At 46.5% G+C, this 22,179-nt stretch overlaps 1 long non-coding RNA gene across 1 annotated transcript; it reads right to left on the reverse strand.

Annotated features, from left to right (window-relative positions):
* Positions 1 to 239: 239 nt before the first annotated feature.
* LOC145516442 (uncharacterized) lies at positions 240 to 20,464 on the reverse strand. Its single transcript, XR_014061397.1, has 4 exons — positions 20,318 to 20,464; positions 19,451 to 19,739; positions 5,424 to 5,552; positions 240 to 442 (listed from the first exon to the last, which is right to left on the reverse strand). It is a non-coding gene; the product is annotated as an uncharacterized LOC145516442 (long non-coding RNA).
* Between the last annotated feature and the right edge of the window lie 1,715 nt (positions 20,465 to 22,179).

Consider the following 22,179-nt stretch of genomic DNA (forward strand, 5'->3'; position numbering starts at 1 on the left):
GCCAGGCCCTGCCTTGTCATCAGTTCTCCATCCAGCCTGTGTTTTCTGACAACTCCAAGCAATTCACTCCATTCTGACACTGTCTACCTGGAGATAGCATTAAATCCCACAAGCTGAGTGCCCACTGCCCCCCTTTGTTGCCATTCTCACATCCAGGTTGTCGCCTGTGCTTCTGAGTGGCTGGCAAGGGGAGGTTCCCATGAGCCCCTCTTTGGTTTCAATTAACTTGCTACAGTGGCTCTCAGTTTACCAGTTTATTATAAACGATATTATAAAGGATACAGATGAAAGTCAGATGGAGTACTTGGGACGAGGTATGTGAAAGGGGCTCCCATGCCTTCTCCAAGGAACCACTCTGCCAGCACCTCCACATGTTCACCAACCTGGAAACTGTCTGAACCTCATCCTTTTGAGTTCCTATGGAGGCTTCATTACATAAGCACTGTGGATTAAATCATTGGCCATTGGTAATTAAGCTCAATCTCCAGCCCCTCTCACTTTCCTGGAGTTCAGAGAGACCGCTAAGTTACACCCCTCCAGTTATGGAGTTGGTTCCCCTGGCAAACAGCTTTCATCCTTAGAGGCTTTCCAAGTCACCTCATTAACATAAACCCAGGTGTGGTTGAAAGGAGTTTGCTATGAATATCTAAAGGCAACTTTAGGGGCTTCCCTGGTTGTCCAGCTTTCCTGATAGCTCAGTTGGTAAAGAATCCACCTGCAATGTAGAAGCCCCAGGTTCGATTCCTAGATTGGGAAGATCCCCTGGAGAAGGGATAGGCTACCCACTCCAGTATTCTGGCCTGGAGAATTCCATGCATTGTATAGTCCGTGGGGTCCCAAAGAGTCGGACATGACTGAGCGATTTTCACTTTCACTTTCTTTTCACTTCACTGGCTGTCCACTGGTTAAGACTTCACATTCCAATGCAAGGTTCAATCCCAGATCAGGAGCCGCTGCTGCTGCTGCTGCTGCTAAGTCACTTCAGTCGTGTCCAACTCTGTGCGACCCCATAGACGGCAGTCCACCAGGCTCCACCGTCCGAGAGATTCTCCAGGCAAGAACACTGGAGTGGGTTGCCGTTTCCTTCTCCAATGCATGAAAATGAAAAGTGAAAGTGAAGTCGCTCAGTCGTGTCCAACTCTTCGCAACCCCTTGGACTGCAGCCCTCCTCCGTCCATGGGATTTTCCAGGCAAGAGTACTGGAGTGGGTTGCCATTGCCTTCTCCTTGCCTCACAACCAAAAAACCAAAGCATAAAACAGAAGCAGTATTGTAACAAATTCAACAAAGTCTTTAAAAAAATTCTTTTAATTAATTAAAATTAATTTAAAAAAAAATAAACTTTAATCACTGAGGAAATTCCTAGGATTTTAGAAGCCCTGAACCAGAAACTGGACAAAGACCAAATATATATTTCTTGTTATAAATCACAATATCACATTCCAGAAAAAACAAGCTACTCTGGCTCTCTTCAGGCCCAGTTGTTCCTCTCCTCCTTGCCCTTGCCCATGCAGCCCACTCTGTGTGGAGCAGACCAACTCCCCATCTTAACCCCTCTGTGCCTGGTTCGCTGTAACTCGTCCTTTGCACCTTGATGCAGGCACCATCCCCTTGTGGGTGCCTTTCCTTTTGCCCATAGACTAAGTTAGATGTTCCCCCTTTGTGCCCTCAATGTCTTGTACTTATTGTTATCAAAGCATTTCCCCTCCTATTCTAATTGCCATTATATTGGCCTTCCTCTTCTTAAGGGTGATGACATAAAATTCATATTTTATGGCAAGGTAAGAAAAACTTAAACATAAAATTTTTCCTTGCCTGTTTGGCCCCTTCCCTCCCCGTTAGTAAGTATTGTGCAGCTGTGTTAACTAGACATCCTTTTTGGAGATAACAGTCCTTTTCAGTCTCATCATGGGACCAAGATGATCCATGACGCACTACTCTTTGCATGCGTAGATTTGGATTGTGTAAACTGTCGATAATGAGTCGTTGATATATAACTTTTGTTTCAAAAATTTATGTTACCATGTTTTGACCTCTAATGGGCAGAGCAGTCCTTAGAGCTTTCTGAAAGACTGTCTCCCAGGTTATAATTGGCTCCAATAAAATATTCAGTTTCTTTCTTAGATTGAGTATTAATTTTTTGATTAACAGGGGTTAGGTCCTTGAAGTGAGGGTCACTGTCTCATTCACCTGCATCTCCAGGTCCCAAACAGTGTTTGTGGAGTACACGAATGCCTCGAGAGAGTGAACAATTGAGTTGTTCACTTGTGTTGAGATTTCACTGATGTGAGAGAGAGGAGATACACAAGATAATACTGCTGGGAAGAGAAACCCATGATCTCTTGAAATAAATTTACACAAATGCAATCCTACTATCTAATTGTGTGGTGACTGTGTGGGAACGTATTTTCTGAAGCCATCTCCTAGCTCAAATCTTTCTCTTAACTCTGTGATGTTACCTTATTCTTCTCTTTCATCTGGTCTTTAAGGCTCTTGAAAGGGGGTGCACACCCTGATTTCAGGGGATCTGAAATCAATCCCACCAAGGGCTGGTTGAGCCCCGTGGCTTCATCTCCTTAGTGATGTCCCTCGTTTCAAAAGGGCATCAAAACCCTCTGCCCACTCTTGAAACTGGCAGGGGTTTCCTGAGAAGAGGGACTCGGGCGTTCACTTTGGGAGGAGCTGTTCCCCTCCTCAAGTTAACAATTAAAATTCATTATCTCTTTGTCTCAAAATCCCAAAGGCATCTGTTACTACTAAAATTAGGGAAAGCCCAGAGCTTTCACCCATTATCTCTCATTTCCCTTTTCTCTGAAAAAATCTGAGGGAAAAGCTCTCTTCATTTTTTTTTCCTTAATATGGTTTAGTGCTCCTTTCAGTATGAAAGGGTGACAGAATATTTTAAAAATAGAGAACAAGAGAAAGTAAAAGAGTGCCACTACCGAGATACCATCACATTTGGAGTCCTTTCAGTCTTTCTTTCTATGTAATTTGCTGCTGTTGTTCAGTCAGATTTTTAAAATGTATGTGATATAGATACACCCAAAGTACATATAATGCAGATGTATAATTTAAAGAATTACAGAGTGAATGCTTATGTATCCATCACCCATTTTAAGACACAGAACTCCACCAATGGCTTAGAAGCAAGCCCCCACGTGTGCCTCTCTCCCAACCTGCTCAGAGGTAGACACCATTGTGGAGTTTGTGTCATTCCTTTGCTCTTCTTTACAGTTTTACTGTATTTGTATTGTGTATATAGACAATGTCATGCTTTTTACCTTGATATAATTGAAGTGTATTGTTTTGCAACTTGCTTCTTTAATTTATGATCTTTGCGAGATTCATCACACTGATGTGTGCCAGTGTAGATTATTCGTTTCCATTCTTTCATAGTGGTACATTGTATATGTATATCACACTCCAATTTATTTATCTAGTCTCCTGCGGATGGACATGTGAATAGCTTCCAGGATTTTTTTTTCTTTAAAATATTTTATTCAATGGAATGATTAAAGATACAGTTTGTTGTGATAAAATATATATTAACATAAAATTTACCATTTTTAAGTGTATAGTTCAATGGCATTAAGTGATTCACATGGTTATGCAACCATCACTACCATCCATCTGAAGCACTTTTTTCATCTTCCCAAGCTGAAATCTGTAACCATTAAACAGTAACTCTCCATTCTCTCCTCTCCACAACGTTTGACAGCCACCATTTTACTTTCCCTCTCTATTAGGTTTGACTGCTCTAAATGTCTCATGTAAGTAGAATCATAAAGTCTTTGTCTTTTTGTGTCTGGCTTATTTCACTTAGAATAATTTCCTAAAGATTCATTCATACTGTAGCATGTGTTGGAATTTCCTTCTTTTTAAGGCTGAATAATATTCCATTGTGTGTATATACCACATTTTGTTTATCCATTCATTTGTTGATGGACACTTGGATTGTTTTGACCTTTGGATCCTGTGAATAATGCTTTTATGAACACAGGTGTACAAATATCTGTTAGAGGCCCTGCTTTCGATTCTTTTGGGTGTATATCCAGATGTGGAATTGCTGGATTGTATGTTAATTCTATTTTTCATTTTTGAGGAAATGCCATACTGTTTTCCACAGTGGCTGCACCGTTATACATTCCTACCAGCAGCTCACAAGGATTTCAATTTCTCCACATGCTTGTCAACACTTGTTCTTTCTTTCTTTCTTCTTCTTCTTTTAGTAATAGCCTTTCTAATGTGCATATAAAGTGATTCCAGAATTTTTGACAAACAAAACAGCCATGACCATGCTAGTACATATACCCTGGTACACATGTGCGAGTTTTTCTAGTTATACAGTTGATGACTGAATTGTTGGATAGTAAGATATATGTATGTGTATTATTTTCCAATGTGGCAGAATCAATATATTCATCATAGAGAATAGATGATTGTTCTCATTTCACATCACTATTGTGAAACTTACCATTTTCGTCAGTTTGGTGGGTGTGAAATGATATTTCAATGTGGTTTTATTTTGCATTTTCATGAGTAATAACAACATTAAATATCTTGCCATGAGTTTCTTGGTCATATTTATTTCCTCTTATGTAAAATATCTAACTCTTTTGTCCATTTTCCTATTAAACTGTTTGCCTTAGTTTTATGAATTGGAAGACTTTATCTATCCTGGATATTAAACATTTATCGAGCATACATTACAAATGTCTCTTCCAAATTTTTGGCTTGTTATCTCATCTCTTTTGATGTCTTCTGATGAAAAGGAAATTATTTAATTTAGCCAAATGTTTTTTTTTCAAATCCTTTTCTTTATGATTGTACTTTCTGTCTTTTGCTTAAGATAGAATCTGTACCTGAGATCATAAAGATATTCTATATTTTCTTCTAAGACTTTTCCCCCAGCTATATTGAGACATAACTGACAAATAACATTGTGTAAGTTTAAGGTGTACAACATGATGATTTACTATATGTATCACATATTGTGAAATGATCACCACAGTAAGGTTAGTTAACATATTCGTCATCTCACATAGTTACTATCTGTGTGTGTGTGTGTGATGAGAATATTTAAGATCTACTCTCAGCACATTTCAAGGATAAAATACAATATTGTAAATATAGTCACCATGTTGTATATTAGATCCTCAGAATTTATTCATCTGTAACTGGAAGTTCATATCCTCTGACCAACATCACCCCATTTTCCCCACCCCCCCCAAGCTCTGCCAACAGATATCACATACACATGATATCACACAGCATTTGTCCTCCTCTGTCTGACTTATTTCCCTTAGCATAATGCCCTCAAAGTTCATCCATGTCACAAATGGCAGGGTTTACTTATTTTTCATGGCTGAATAATTCTTTTAAGAATTTTAAGGTTTTTCCTTCACATTTAAGGCCTTGACCCACCTGGAATTGATTTTTTTATGTGCTAAGGGGTATTGTTTTCCCCTTCTGGATAGCCGAATTCCCCAGTTTATTTGTGGAATCACTGTTTACTTCCTCTCTGGCCTTCAGGGCATCTGCCATCCAAATTTTCTAAAAAATAAATAAACAAAATTAAAAAGTAATAATAAAATAAAATAAATCAGGCTTTCTAATATGTGTGGATCCTTTTTGGGGGCCCCTCATTCTGTCCCATTAATCTATTTGTCAATCCCTGTACCAACTTCACGCAGTTGAAATTGTGGTTGCTTTACTAATTTGATATCTGGTAGGCTAAGTCCCTGCCTAGAAATCTGGTTTGGGATTGTCTTAGCCTTTCTGGGCCCTTTGCTCTTCTGTATATACTGAAGATACGACATGCCAAGTTATACGAAAAACTGAGTTGGGTTTTCACCTGAAATAGTGTTAGGACATTTTGAGGAAAACTGCCTTCCTATCCATGAATATAGCATGTGTCTCCACTTAGGTTTTCTTTAAGGTCATTTAATGAAATTTTATAACTTTCTTTAAAAGGCTTTCACAGCTTATCCTAGGTACCTTATATTTTTTATTGCCTTTGTGAATAGTATCTTGTGTTCATGGACTTCTAAAAAGTACTTGTAGTCACACTGCATATAATGTGGTTTCCCCACTTATATCATATTGCACAATTTTTTCTAAGGGTATCTGACTATTTGTAGGGAAGAGTGACTACCCCACTATTACTGAACATCCCAGACTTCTGCTTTTCTTTTTGCTCTGGTCTCATTAGATGTTTCATTGTCCTCTATGCACTTGGGGGTTTGGGGTCTGACGACGTTGAATCACGGTCCTTCCCTCTCTCACCTTAGACAACGTCCTGAACCTCTCTGTACCTGTGTCCCTCATCTCTAAGAGTGAGATCATGGATTATACTTGCTCCATGGGCTAATTGTGATGATTAAATGAGAAAGAGAGAGAGAGAGAAAGAAAGAAAGAATGAGAAGTCGCTCAGTTGTGTCTGACTCTTTGCGACCCCATGGACTGCAGCTCGCCAGGCTCCTCTGTCCATTGGATTTCCCAGGCAAGAATACTGGAGTGGGTTGCCATTTCCTTCTCCAGGAGATCTTCCTGACCCAGGTTGAACTCAGGTCTCCTACATTATAGGCAAACGCTTTACCATCTGAGCCACCAAATGAGAGTATGAAGTAAAATGACTATCTTGGAACCTGGCATACAGTAAGAGTTCAGTGAAAATTAGATATGATTATTTCTCAATAAAAAATTTGTTTTCCTTCATTTTTTGCCAGATTTTGACTGTTCTAGCTAAAAATCAGTGTTTGAAAAATTGGGAAAGAAAGAAGTCAGGGGTCCCCTGACTTTCACCTTGTCCCTCTCAGCCTCTTCCTCCTCCTGCTCCTCCCGTCCCCCTGTCCAGGGTTAAATTCAGGTGACCAGTGCTGCACGGGGTCTCTCAGACCCTCCAGTTGACAGGAGTGGAGAAAGAGGACACCTCCTCCCAAGACGATGCCAATTCCAAGCCAGGTCTTGAATCTGTTCCTCCTCCACATTCTCTAGCCGCTGCCTGAGTTCAGGTCTCACGGCTGCTCCCCTACCTCTTGCCTCTCCCCGTCTTGTCACCCTGAGTAAGACGTCCCTCGCCACAAATCCAGCACCGACCAGGACCACCACTTGCTTAGAGTCATCATCGCTCCCCCAGTGCCCTCAGGATGAAGCCCAAGTCCATTAGTTACTTTTCAAGGCCCTACATGATCTGACCTCCACCTAACTGCTAACACTGACCAAACTCCTATTTCTCCATACCTGACACATGTCAGTGATCTGTGCTACAAAACCGCTGGGTAGGAATTCTTCTTCCATTTTATACGTGAGAGCGCTGAGGCTCAGAGAGGTAAAAATGACTAACTCATCAGAGACCCCACAATTAGGCAGCACAGACACAGAAATTTGAACCCAAGTCTCTGGCTCCCAGCCAGCTTTCTCCCCCCTGAGTGAGTGACAAAGCCTCAGCTTATCCAGTATAACCTGCAAATAGATCTGGGAGGGGAAACACGCTTGATTTTTGCTCACTCACAGGGTTTCTGCAGAAGTGAGTAAAAGGGTCTGAAGTGGGTCACGGAGAAGGAAAAGGTCAAAAGAGCAGCCTGAAGAAAAAGAGAAAGTGTGCCCTCTTGGCACTGTTTTTCTCAGGCTGAGCCCTGGAGTTGGGGGGTGGGGGAGGGAAGTTGGCTAAGCCTGGGGCAGGGAGGGGTGATGTGGCTCATGGGAGAGGCAGGGCGGGAACAGCGAGTGATGTAAGGACTGAGAATGACGTAGGGGGTGATGGAGGAAGTGATTATGACCAGGAAATAAGCTTGCTGAAACCACCCTAGGAGGATCGTCAAAATATTCCTGGCATCAACTGGCATTTAAAAAATAGTTACATTTTTAAGATGTGCCACTCATTTGCCTGGCCACTCAATCCTTTCAGTGACTCTGAAAAGTGGTTATCCCTATTACCTTTTTACACAGTAGGAAACTGAAGCTCAGACAGCTGAGAGAAACTGCTCAAGGACTCTCAGCAAGGAAGTGAAAAAACCCAGAATACCCTACAGATCTGCCTGGGGCCCCAGCCCTCCACTGTGCCATCCTATAGTCAAATAGGTTCCCCGAAATGTGGCCGAGTAATCTGGGGGCCACAGAGAGATCATACATGTTCTGCTAGATGTAAAGGTTCCAACAATACCTAAGAATGTTAGAGGAAGTTGATCGTAATCCTGCCATTGGATGGATGCAGTATTAATACTTCCTGCGTGTCTGGGCAGCCGGATCTGTGCAATTCCAGCCTGAACGTTCCCAAGTCCACTTCCAGAGCCTGCAGAGGCCTGTGTCTGGTCCTACCTGACAAGGGTAGACCTAGTGCAGAGGAGTGACCAAGGATCTGCTTTCGAGTGTGGGCAGTGAGGGGAGCAAAAGTGAGCTAGGCTGTCCTCCCATGGCTGCCCAGGGGCTGGATCTGGGATGGGAAGGGAAGGGGCAGGGGGCAAGCAATGGTCAGAGGCCTCTTTCTGCTCTCTCTGTTTTTTTTTTTAATTTTAATTGGAGGCTAATTACTTTACAATATTGTGGTGGTTTTGCCATCTGAGCCCTGTAATGATAAGGGCAGGCCTGGATGGCAGTATAATTATATATTTTAAAGCATAAAATTAGTGTAGAGAAGGGCTTCCCTGGTGGCTCAGACAGTGAAGAATTTGCCTGCAAAGCAGGAGACCCGGGTTCGATCCCTGAGTCAGGAAGATCTCCTGGAGGAGGAAATGGCAACCCGCTCCAGTATTCTTCCCTGGGAAATCCCATGGACAGAGGAGCCTGGCGGGCTACAGCCCATGGGGTCACAAAGAGTCGACATGACTGAGTGACTAACACTTTCATTTTCAGAAAAGAACTTAATTGTTCAAAAGAGTGGAAAATGGCAAGCCAAGCCTCTCCAGGAGTGACACTCTAAACAGTTTCTTGAGGGTACGAGCGGGACCCTGGGACACCGAAGGGCGGCAGTGTCCTAGCTGGACCATCAGCCCACTGTTTGTCCAGTGCTCAGGGTTCTGAGCTTTGGTCTTGCCAAGCAGGAAGTGCCAGGAAGAGCAAGAAGAAGGGAAAGGAAGCTAAGGTGCTTGGAGAAGAGGGCTAAGAGTGGAAAGTTGGGGGTGAGGTGGAGAGAGGGGCTTTGGGAAAGGAGCAGGATACTTACATGGAGTTTCCAGAAGCCTCCACAAGCCCTGCGCCCTGTAACCTCTTCTCTATCTCTATGGGAAACCGGTAGTAAAATCTATTATTGAGACTTCCATTTCTGGCAATACAGTGGACCAGATGGTGCATACTCTTTATTCGTATATTTCATGATAAAGAAAGTCAAAAACAGGGACTTCCCTGGCGGTCCAGTGGCTAAGACTCCGCACTCCCAGTACAAGGGATGTGGGTTCAATCCCTGGCCAGGGAACTAATATCCCACATGCTGTGCAGTGTGGCCAAAAAAAGAAAGTAAAGAAAATAAAAACCAAAATGCACATCCTTGGTAATAGTTCAGGACTGGGTTTGTGGAGGGAGATGGTCAAACAATGCTGAGTCTATCCCAGTTCAAGAGCAGGGCAGCTGCAGGATTGGTTCCCACTGGGCAACAAGTCTATGCAATTTCCTCCCTTCCTTCCTCTTTCTGGCCATTTCCTCCTCTCCTTTCATCGTATTTATCTCTATCTGTCAATTTATCATCTATTTATCATTTACTCACTTTTCCCGCACAAAGTGGATTATATTGTGCCGCAAACTACTTTTTAAAAATTCAGTACCATCTCGTGGACAGCTATGCCAGCCCATGATCGTTTTACACAAAGGCTGTCAGTTTTAGGCGCAACATTCTCTAAGGTTAGAGAGATCTCATGTCTTCCAGAGCTTGTCTGGAAGAGATCTCATGTCTTCCACCAGCCTCTGCTGCTGGCGGGGCCATTCACCCATTCTGTTTTCTCAGATGCCTTTGTTGGCTTCTCACAGTAGCCAACCTTCCAGCGCCCCCGTCTCTCTGGGCTCACAGGTGAAGGCCCTTTCACGTTCTCTCCCTCCCTCCTGCCTCACTCAGCTTCCCTGACCGTTTCCTGCTCTTCAGATCAGCCTCCACCTCTTGGCCTGAGCACTTGTGCTTCACCGAGCTTGGGACACCTCGCCCCCAACATCAGCAGCTCCTCCTTCATCCTCCCGGGCTGTCTGCCCCACTGTCACGTTCACACTGAAGTCCTCACTCTCTACCCCAGGCACCCTCCGTTCTCCTCTCCTGCTTTATTTCCACCCCCCGCTGACATGTCGTGCCTTTTGCTTATTTGTTTACTGGCTGTCTCTCCCTCTTCCTCCCACTAGAATGCCAGCTCCATGAGTGCATTTTTAATCTCTATTATTTTAATCACTATTACGTGCTGCTTTTTAGTCCCTATTATTCCCAGGTGGTGTTTGTGGTCAAGAACCTATCTCCCAATGCCGGAGATGTAAGAGATGCAGGTTCACCCTCTGGGTGGGGAAGATCCCCTGGAGGAGGGCATGGCAGCCCACTCCAGTATTCTTGCCTGGAGAGTCCCATGGGCAGAAGAGCCTGGCGGGCTGCTGTCCACAGGTCGCAAAGTAGCAGACATGACTGAACCCACTTGGCACATACACGTTCCCAGAACAAGGCCAGTCATGGCGTGTGTGCGAGCTAAGTTGCAGTTGTGTCTAACTCTGTGTGACCCTCCTCCATGGGGATCTTCCTGACCCAGGATCGAACCCACATCTCTTACATCTAACCTGCATTGGCAGGCAGGTTCTTTACCACTAGCACCACCTGGGAAGCCTGGTTAATCAGAGATGTTCACTAAATATTGGTTGAATTGAATCCAGTATGGAAGTTGATTTCTGTGGGTATGCTGCATCCTTGCTTGTTGAAGATGGAGAAGCACTTCCTTTAACCCAACTCTGAAGACCCTTCATGAATTTGCCTTCCAACCACTCGTGTCTTCACTGACCCTTTGCTACCTGGACTTATCCTCCAGATGCCATGGTGCACCCTAGTTAGCATGCAGCCCCCCAAAGGTCACGTCCTGTCCTGCATCTCTACCCAGAGAACCCTACCCTGGATAACTACTACTGGCCTCCAGGCACAGCTGTAAATGCTCACTCCTGCAGGGGCTCTTTTCTCCCCTGGGCAGGTGATATGACCCCTGGGCTCCCCTCTCTCGGGCTCCTATCTGTCACCCTTCTCCCAGAGGCCTGCTTCTTCCTCTGCCTCCCTAGGGGCTCCCAACCCAAGTGCCTGGCACAAAGAAGGGGTCACACATGGGTACCAGGAGAGAGGGTGAAAGGCAGAGTGAAGTGGCAGTTACAGGGGATGGGAGGGTGGGCAGGGGGGACTCACCTCCGGCACCATTGGGTCAAAGGCTGCTCTAGCCCTGATCCAATCACGAAAGAAAGTCTCCACTCATGAAAGAATTGAGAAAGAGATGAGCAATCAAATGCCTGAGTATGGAGTAATGATGATTAAGGAATGCTGGGAAAAGGCATTATTACATGGCTCCAAAAGCATTCAAAAGCCCTTCAGGAGAGTTCAGGAGAGTGGTCTGGGCAGGTGGGGCCTGACTCTTATCAGAAGATGCCAGACCCCTCATTCCTATCCCGTTAGGTCACTGAGCTGAGAGCAAGGCTCCGAGTCATTGTTTGCACTTCACCTTAGCTCACCCTCTTTTGAAAGGCGATGATGGGCAGATCTGCAGAAGGTCCCTGTGGGTAGGTTTTAGTATTAGTATTAATAGTATTAGTATTAGTATTGGCCACCCCTAGCTGGCAAGTGGGATCTTATTTTCCCTGACCATAGATCAAGCCAGTGTCGCCTGCATCGGAAGAGCCGAGTCTGAACCACTGGACTGCCAGAGAAGTCCTGCGGGTGGGTTTCTAAAGCGGGAGAATGTCATCTATAAAATGGGATAACAATCATGAGACAAGATTTGTCTCGTGAAGCAATTAAAGAGATGAAATGAGATCCTGCCAGCGCGATTTGGGGTACTGGGCTTGGCATATATGAATACTAAACCCTCAACAAACACGGGAGGGCATGGTTAGTGTGTATTTTTCCTCCAGAACTGCAACCCCCTGAAGCGGGGATATGGTGTCTGCCTCTGCAATGTTCCCAGAGCCTGAAACAGCACCTTGCACGCAGTGGGCACTCGGTACACAGATGTCAGAGGAGGATTACCTAACCGTCTTCCGGCAACAGGACCGGCTCTGGGGCCCAGCGCTTGGTCCCATCGCTCTCGGTGCTGCAATCTGCCCATTTCCCCAGCTGCTCTGCGCAGCTCTGACAACGCAGTGATTGCCCGGGGCGCATGACTCGCAGGGCACTTTTCTAACGGCTCCCAGGGGCCGAGGAATCCCCAGGGCCTGGCTCATCAGGACAAACTGATGACTGAGACCCAGCGTGGTCTGCCTTCCTGGTCAGCAGGCTGATGTGGAGGTTCTGTTTGGGAAGGGAACAGAACAGGCAGCCCTGGGAGGAGGGATGAGCACAGGCCCCCTGAAGCAGGAAATGTCTCTCACCACGGCCCCTCTCAGAAGCTCACTTCCCTCCCTCCTCTGACCCTGAGCCTGCCTTCACCTTGGAAGGCGATTGTGCTCTCTGTTGGAGTCTAAGCTAACCTCTGAAGGTCAAGTTCGTGGACCATCTGTCAATACTAATGGCCAACTTTGATGGAGCACTTACTCTGTGCCAGGTCCTACACTAAATGAAAAGATTTTATTTCATTTCCTCTAAAGAGACACCCAACTGTTCTCCAAACATTCTGTCCTTTGATGCGTCTGGGCCTCGGCACAGGCTGTTCCTTAGTTTGAGAGGCGCCTCCTCGTTTTATCTGCCTGGTGAATGCTCACTATGCAGCACCCAGCACTCTCTGTCTCTTCCTGCGGGAAGCTTTCTTCGCTTGCCTGAGACGATGAAATCACAGCCTCCCATGGGTCCTCACAGTGGTTGTTTGGGTGTGTGTATGTCTCTCTCCACCTGAGGTGTGGCTGCCCCAATGCCACAGGCTGCCACTTCCGCCTCCTTATCCTCCATGTCCACCTCCACATCCAGCTGTGGCACTGGAAACGTTGGTCCCTCCCTTTTCAATCCCTTGGCTCATCATCTCTACCCTTTTTATGCCCCTCATCACTTTGTCTTTATTTCAAGCACAATGCTTATTACGTGATAGGTATTTATAAATGTAAGTTGAATGACATAAATGAAACAATGATCTTATTTCAGGGTACCAGATAGGAAGTGTTGAATTATTTTGCTGTAGACTGCTTGGTTACCTCCAGCGAGAAATCATCAGAATAGACAGGGAAAGAGGAAGTCAGAAGAAGGAAGAGAATGGGAGAAAGCGCTGGAACTAACATTTTCTGAGCACCTAAAGGTGCCAGGGATGTGTTTCATTAACTCTCCACTATAATCCAGTGAAGTGAGTATTACACTCTCCTTTGTATAGACAAAAAAATGAGGGCACAGAGAGGTGAAGTGATCTGCCTAAGATCACACAGCTAGCAAGTGGCAGAGCTGGGATTTGAGCCCATCTGCCTAGTTCCACCAGCTGGATGGAGAAGGTTTGGTGGCCCTAAAGTGTGAGAGGGTGGGGGAAAGTGAGGATGGGCTGCAGGACTCTGGGGGAGAAGGAATGGGATACGTCTGTCCTGTGGACCAGACCCAGGCCCCTGAGTGTGCATTGTCCCTGCCTTAGTTTCCCAGAACAGATGTTTGCTGGCCTGTGGACCCACCCAGACTCCTCCAATACATTTAACTGCTTTCCCTTGAGATAGTTCCTTTATAAAAAAATAACTTGAAGTACAGTTGATTTACAATGTTGTGTTAATGTCTGCTGCAGCAAAGTCACTCAGGTATACACACATATACATTCTTTTTCATATTCTTTTCCATTCTGGTTTATCCCAGGACATTAATGAGAGTTCTCTGTGATATACGGTATGACTTTGTTGTCCATCCTTTCTATGTGTGATAGTTTACATCTGCCAATCCCCAACTCCCAGTCCATCCCTCTGCCTCCCCTAACCCTTCAGTTCAGTTCAGTTCAGTTCAGTCGCTCCGTCATGTCTGACTCTTTGCAACCCCATGGACTGCAGCACACCAGGCCTCCCTGTCCATCACCAACTTCTGGAGTTTACTCAAACTCATGTCCATTGAGTCAGTGATGCCATCCAACCATCTCATCCTCTGTCGTCCCCTTCTCCTCCTGCCTTCAACCTTTCCCAGCAACAGGGTCTTTTCAAATGAGTCAGTTCTTCGCATCAGGTGGCCAAAGTATTGGAGTTTCAGCTTCAGCATCAGTCCTTCCAATGAACACCCAGGACTGATCTCCTTTAGGATGGACTGGTTGGATCTCCTTGCAGTCCCTTGGCAACCACAAGTCTGTTTTCAGTGTCTGTGAGTTGAGACAGCTCCTCCTTACAAGTAGCTTCTTTTTTTTCTTCTAACATCAGTCCTGTCCTAAACACTTCCCTCTCAGTCTCTGGCCCACAGTTTGGGTACCCCTGACCCCACAAGATTGTGCAACACTCACTGAGGGCTCCAAGAGCCCGCAACTTCTCAATAATACTGAACTGGGCGAAATTTCCCAGTAAACTCCTCCCCTGCCTGACTAACGCTCTCTTAACTTGGCAATGCAGTGTCCTATTTTTAAGGAACCCAGTCATTTGCTTTAGATTCTTTAGTTATTTTATTTTAATGACCTTCTGAATCATTCATTTTTCTCCTTTTGAACTGATTCATTCTTGGCCACTTCCTTGTATAGAAATCCAGCCCCTCCTTTAAGACTCAGCACCAACCACCCCCTTCTCCTGAAAACCCTCTTCATCCATACCATCCCTCTCCAGGAAGAGACATTCCCCTGCCTCTCTTTCTGAACCATTCATCTGGCATTTATTATATTGTCATCATCCTTGTCCTAAATATAAAAATGATATGCCAGCTATTTGAATTGTTTCTTATCATTCTCATGATGACTCTAGAAAGAAAGTAATTATCATTTCCATCTAAATGTAGTGAAATTGAACCTCAGGGAGCTTACTAAGCCTCCTGCTCCAGGTCACATGAAATTAGTAAAGAAGCCAAGATGCTAAGCCCAGCACAACTGTAGAGGGAGTGTCTTGAAATGTAACTATTTGTGTGTGGGTGCCTGCCTCTTACTGCATGTCTGTCACTACAATCTCCCCTCTCCCTGGACAGTAAGCTCTGTGAAGCCCTTGTTCCCTATTGCATTATACGCAATAAATAGCTGATGTTCCATAGATGTTGACCAACTGCTAGGAGACTTCCTGTCCCTTCTATAGAGTTAGCTTCTCCAAGCTTTACACAATCTTTGCATGCTTACAACATCAAGAGCCTGGTAGCAAAAACAATCAATACATATTGACTGAAGGAAGTAAGAGAAAGGCATGGGCTTGGAAGATTCCAGTGGACTTATTTTCCAGTTGAAAATTTTCAATCAGAAATTTAAAAAATTCTCTCTGTAGCTCAGGACCCATGCTACCAGACAAGACCTCCTCCTCATCACTTTTTTGGGTTGAACTAACATTTAACAGACTAAGGGTTCCATTTAAGCTCACTCCACCCATATTTAATGGATGTCTACTCTCAGCCAGACCCTGTGCTCACTCATAGACTAATGCTGAAGTTGGCTCTGTGAGCAACTGACCATGTGGAGGTCTTCTGGATGCCCACTCCCCCTCCACTCATCTGCGATGCAAACTCCCTACTGCCTTGAGAGCAGCCAAGGGTGGGGCCTTGGGAACAGAGGGGCAGACGGGCAGTGGCTCTGTCTGGTCAAAGAGGAACCAGGCAGGAAAGATCTCAGCAAGACACCAGCCTCCAAGAAGTGAATGCAAGCAGCAGTGTGGAGACCTGGAGGAGACTGGCCCCATGCTTCAAGTAATATGAAGACAGGTTTTGGACCAGGAAGCAATAACGAAGACCTGGATGAGGTGGAAAGGTCTATGAAGGACATTAAAAATAAAAGCCATGGGACTTCCCTGGTGGTCCCGTGGCTAAGACTCCATGCTCCCAATGCAGGGGGTCCAGGCTTGATCCCTGGTCAGGGAACTAGATCCCACATGAGGCAATGAAGATCAAAGATCCCGTGTCCAGCAACCAAGACCTGGTGCAACCAAAAAAAAAAAGGCTATTGAGGATAGCACGTGGAGGCAAAGAGAGTCAAGGCTCTCCTTACCATCCAACTGAATGCTTTTTTCTTCAAACTGTGCTCTGCTTTCTTTTGTTCATCTCTTGCTGATTATCTTGTCTTTCAGCTGTAACCTCCCAGGGATGCTTGGACTCACGTCGATCTTCTTTACCAGCATTTCATTGGTCATTTGGTTTGGAGGTTTGGGGACCAAACTGTGAGCCTCGTCTTTTGACAGGAGCATTCTTTCTGGGAAGCAATGGAGCCCAGTGGTTACCACAGGCTTCTTGTGCCAGGCTGCTGGGCTGGAGAGTCTGCTGACAGCCTGCCAATATTCAACAGAGCACGCAGTGCACACCTCAGGCTTTCTCACCTGTTCCCAACCCAAAGATAAGTTAGAACAGAGCATCTCCACTTGACAGACAAGGAAACTGAGGCCCAGAGACAGGAAGTCAGTTGCTCGAGGCCACGCGGCACGAATGCTGCGTTGGCCTGCTAAGGGACCACACATGTGGGTGAGCCAATGACTGTCTTTGAGCCTCTGAGATTTGGCTGGAAGGGCAAGCAGCTCTCGCTCACTTCTTTTCAGGGTCAAGAATGAGACTCAGGGACTTCCCTGGAAGTCCAATGGTTAAAACTCTGTGCTTCCAACAAAGGGGGCACAGGTTCCACCCCTGGTCAGGGAACTAGGATCCCATATGCCACCTGGCATGGCCAAAAGAAAAGAATGAGACTCAGACATGTTGATGGCAAAGCAAAAACAATAGTGGTAATAATACTATCAGCAAGCATTCAGAATTCACTATGTGCCCAGCACCATGCCACTCGCTTTATGTGTTTCATCTTCTATATTTTTCTCAGCATAATGATTAAGAGCCAAGACTCTGCAGCCTGACACCCTGGGTGTGAATCTCAACTTTGCCACTTACTGGCTGTATGAGCTTAAGCAAGTTACTTTACCTCTCTGGGCCTTAGTTGCCTCATCTATAAAATGGGGTTGGTGATAACACCTTATAATAGATACCTCACACATAGTAAATGGTAGATAAATATTACTGTTCCATTTTAAGAAACCAAATACCAATTTCCTCTCCCTCGGCTTATGAATGGCAAGTATATAAAAAAGAAAACTGATAGAAGGGAAGGGTTCATTTTTCAGAATTGCAAGCAAAAGGATTTTTTCAATAAAGATATTAGAGTCATTTGCTGAGATCACCACTTACAAATGGGGAAGCGAGCTCAGAAGGTTGGTAAGTCAGTTGCCTGAAATCACACACCAGCACCAGAAGGAGGATTTGAACTCAGGCCGGTCTGATGTCATGGCTCCTGTCCTTGAGTGCAACGCCATATGGCCAGCCCTGGTGGTCATGGAAAGATCTGGTCCCTGGAAACATGAGTCACCAGCCATCCCCGGGGACGGCCGGGGAGTGAGAGGCGCTCAGCACTGGGCCAGAATGTTCCGCCAGATGCTGAGGAGACACTGCCAGCAGTCTCCTTCATGCTGAGGAAAGGGAGGAGGGGAGCGTGGAGGAACGCAAGTCACAAGCCAGCGGAGCGCAGCCTGGAGTGGGGCCGTGCCCTGGCCCGCACATCTGGCCTCTGGAATGCTGAGGCCCCGGAGGACAGGTCTGGGGTTTTGTTGCTCTTTGGGGCAGGCTCCTCCTCCGAAATAACCCAGGCTGTGGGTGGAGAAAAGTCTCGGGCTTTCTAGACTCTCCTGGCCCAACTGGCCTGACCTATAAAGTGGGCATTCTTTGCCCACTGATGGAGACTGGGTTTCTGTAGACACAGGATCAAAAGAAGCAAGGCACCAGAGTCAGACAGCTCTGGAACCAATTCCTGGCTGGGCGACCCTGGCCCGTGCCTTGGTTTCTGCATCCTCGCAGGGGCGTCATGTTCGGCAGGGTCTGCGGGAGCAAGTCTGCAGAAAGCCCAGAGGGTGCTGGCCACTGCATCAATGCTCCTGACCCGCCCGAGTCAGTGAACAAGTGAGCCAACTTGCGTGGTGTCCAAACAGCCACCTCAGAGCAGGGGGTCACCACCTTGCTGGCTGGTCTCCATAGAGGCCTTGTGGCCGACCTTCCTTTTCTGATTCTGGTTTCCACTTTGCCCCCAAAGGGCACCAAGTCCTGTCTGGCTTCTTTCACAGGCCAGGTTGAAGGTGAAGAGTAAGGAAGAGCACAGCCTTTGCCTTTGTGCACTTGATGCCCCCCCCACACCCCGACTCATTTGTGATGCTTGGGACTCATTTGCGATTCTACCTGGGAAAGTTTGGGACTGGCCAGTGTGGCTTGGTGGGATCTGTGATTCATTCCGGTCCCAAAGGGAACAAAAGCCCAGGTCCTAACAAGGTTCCCTCTGCTCTGGTCAGCCTGGTCCTCTGATTGGGGGATGAGTCACACACACACTCCTCAGGACTGCGGCTATTTTCACTTAGCCTGGGCCTTCAGAAATCAAACAGCCAATTCCTCTTCTCTTGACTTCTGGAGGGGATAAGGTGAGTATAAAAAGGGAGGACAGACAAGAGGAACTAAGCTGCGGTTGGTTCCAGGGCAGCTACTGAGAAGGATTACGTCTCGGGGAAGGAGCATTTGTAGGTGCAGCCTTGCCCTTCCTCACAACCTCTTTCTCTGCCTGGCTGGAGGCAGGCCTGCACCCTCCACCTCCAGACTCTCTCTCTCAAAGTGAAAAACAACCCACCCTCTACAATCTGCTGCAATTTTCAAGTATCCTGGATGACACAATTTGCTGAGGACCCTGGTCACTAGTTCCCTGCTTAGATAAATCACATGATCTCCGTATCCCATGAAATGAAGATTGTCACATTGAGCTGACAAAGTTGCCATGGACCAAAAAGAAGATAATGAATGTGAAACATGGTGCCTGTGCCCTGGTGGAATAAATGCCTCCCCTTCCCTGCCCCCCCCCCCCATTTCAATGAGGAACCAGGAAGTGGATGTGATGTTAGCTTCTCCTGTGACTCCAGTCTTTGTTCCACCCTAGGGCTCTGCTTATCTGGAGGTCAGACCTCTTGCCCAAGGCTGGGCCCTCGGTTATCTGAAGCTTAGCTGCAGGTCCAGAGTAACAAGACAGGAATTCTGAGCTGGGAGTGAGAGTCACAAAGTCCAAGTGTGTTTCTTTAAAGCCTCAGCTGAGTCGATCAGGATAAAAGAAGACAGAAGCAGAATACCTCAGAGGCCATCATCTCAAACAGTGTGACATGGGCTGACTCACTTCCCCTTTCTGGGCCACAGATTTTTGGTTTTTTTTTTAATCAGTGAAACAGATAATAATTCTCACCTCTTAGGGCTGTAGGGACTTGGGCATGACCTACTGATTAGGAGCCTGGCTCTTGGGTTCAGATCCCAGATGAATGAGGCCATCTCACTGCATGGAACCTACTTGCTCATCTTTTGGTGGCGATGGTCAGGTTGCTGTGAGGATTAAATGAGAAAATCAGTAGACTGGTCATGGCTGGTGGATGTCAGCATTCAATAACCGATAGTTGCTGTTATCTCCATCACTGCGTTTAGTTTCTGGCATATGCCAGATTGTTCAATCAGAGGTAGCTATTGTGGCGATGATGATGCTATTAACAGAGAAGACAAAAAATAACGTATTAGTGGTAGCATATTAGCCATCAAAGCAACACCTGAGGGAGACTACAATCTTATTTTAGATCATCTCTTATTTTACCACAGAGGTTGAGAGGCCCATGCAGGAGAAACACCCAGCCTGAGGTTACCGCAAGCTCACTTTCCCCAATCAGAGCTCTTGGAAGACCCCACTTCACCCCGTAGGCTGGGGCCATTTGAAGTGAAGACACTCATGGGCCTTGGTCTCTCCCTAGGATTTGCTGTGTCATGGCCCAGGGCAGGAATGGAGGGCTTTGTGGTGGTTGGAGTCATCCAGAAAGAACCAGAGGGCATCAACGGTAGCACAGGGAAACGCTGATGCCTTTTCAGAAAGTTCTGTCCCCGTGACTGAAGGTGACAGCCCTGCTTCTGGAAGCAATCCAGGAGCCGGGTGCATGCGCAAGTGTGTGGCTCAGAGACAGCTACTCTAGGCAATAATGATGGCCATGACTTGGTGATGCTGACTGTTGGCTGGGCCCTGGGCCAAGTGCATGCATCTCATGGATCTCCTGTGGGACGAGTACTCTCTTACCCCAGCAAGCTGAGGCACAGAGAGGTGAAGAAACTGGCTCAAGGGCCCCCTGCTAGTCTATGGTGGAGGGGGTTGAAACCTAGGCCATGTGGTCAGGAGCCTGTGCCCTGCACACAGCCCAGATGTGCCATGACACACACCTGTGTCACCCTTCACATAGTTTCACATAGTTTTCACCTCTGTGATCTCACAGTCAACTCATGTGCAGCCCTTCAGCTTCATAAAAGGGACCTTGCTATGTGCCTCTAATCCTCACAGTGGCCCTTTCACGGTATTACTGTGATTATCACTGCATTTTGCGATGAAGAGACTGAGGTTCTGAGGGGTAGAGGCAGTATGGGAAGTCACAGAGCGGGGAGTGACAGGGCTGGCAAATGGGAGATGTTTCATTCCACAGCCCCGGTTACTTGCTCTCCAAACATCGGCACTGTCCTTCCAGAACCTTCTTGTATCCAGAGTGCCTACTCTGTGACAGGTGCCCTACTAGGTGCTGAGATAGGCATACAGTGAACGGGCCAGGTCTGTCCCTGTCTGGATCACAGTCCCTGAGAAGTCTGTGAGGTAGTGTGATTACTCATTGGAGGCAAAGTGAAAGCTCTGTCCCCTCAGCTCAACTCCTCCCAGCTCTATCACAAAGCTTTTAAAAAATTTTTTTAAATTTAATTTTTATTTTATATTGGAGTATAGTCAATGTACAATGTTGTGTTAGCTTCAGGTGTGCATCAAAGTGACTCAGTTGTACATGTACATGTATCTATTCTTTTCCAAGTTCTTTCCTGCATAGATTATTACAGAATATTGAGGAGAGTTCCCTGTGCTATATAGGAGGTCCTCGTTGGTTATCTATCTTATATACAGTAGGGTGTATATGTTAATCACAAACTCCTAATTTATCTCTCCCCACAACCTTTCCCTTTTAACCACATGTTTCTTTTCAAAGTCTGTGAGTCTTGTTATTTTGCAAGTTCGTTTGTGACATGTTTTTAGATTCCACATGTAAGTGATATCATGATATTTGTCTTTCTCTGTCTGACTTCACTTAGTATGACAATCTCTAGGTCCATCCATGTTGCTACCAATGGCACTATTCTACTTGTGACCCCTACCTTCTCTCCGTGTGTCTCTGTGCCATGGCTATAAAATGGGGAAAATATTAATTTCTACTCCACCTGGCTGTTGGGGAGAATTCATTAGGTAATGCACATCCACACCCAGCAGTTACGACAGTAAGTGGCCCAAGGAAGGTGCTCGGTTCCCTGTCAAAGCCTGTCCTTGTTCAGTCTGCCTGCACGCACTGCAGAGCTGCTGTCACCGGCAACTCCACCAACAGCTGAAGAAACCAAGGCTCTGCGGGGCCAAGCCTGTAAGGCCGCCCACTAATAGGTGATGCTGAGACAGACCCCTGGAGGGTCCTGGATGTGAGTTCTCTTCCCCTGAACCCAGGGCACCAGCCTCTTGTGACCCTTCCCCTCTGGGTTCTGGAAAGGAGGCCCGGGGGTTGAGGGCTTAGGCAGGTTGCTGGCACTACAGCAGAAACTTCAGGAAGCACAGTAGTGAGAGGACTTCTAAGAGAGAGGGAGGCGGGAAGGGACGCCCTTGTCCTGGCCTGAGAGCCAGAGGTCCGCCTGGCTCCTGGCCCGGAGGCTGGCTCTCCAGGGGCCCTTCCTCCGGTCCAGTCTGGCTCAGCCCACACACACATGGTCTGCAAGGCTGAGGCCAGCTGCGATCCGCCCGCATGCAGCGCCTTCTCCTGGCCTTCCTGGTGGATGCCTGAGGCTGACGACTGGGGAGAGGTGGCCAGGGCTGGAACGAAGCCCTCTGCCCCTGCTGCATCCAGGTGCTCTGAGAGCACTGTAGTGACT

Source organism: Giraffa tippelskirchi, chromosome 8 (assembly GCF_054371585.1).
Source record: "Giraffa tippelskirchi isolate mGirTip1 chromosome 8, T2T-mGirTip1v1.2.pri, whole genome shotgun sequence".
Taxonomy (NCBI): Eukaryota; Metazoa; Chordata; class Mammalia; order Artiodactyla; family Giraffidae; genus Giraffa; species Giraffa tippelskirchi.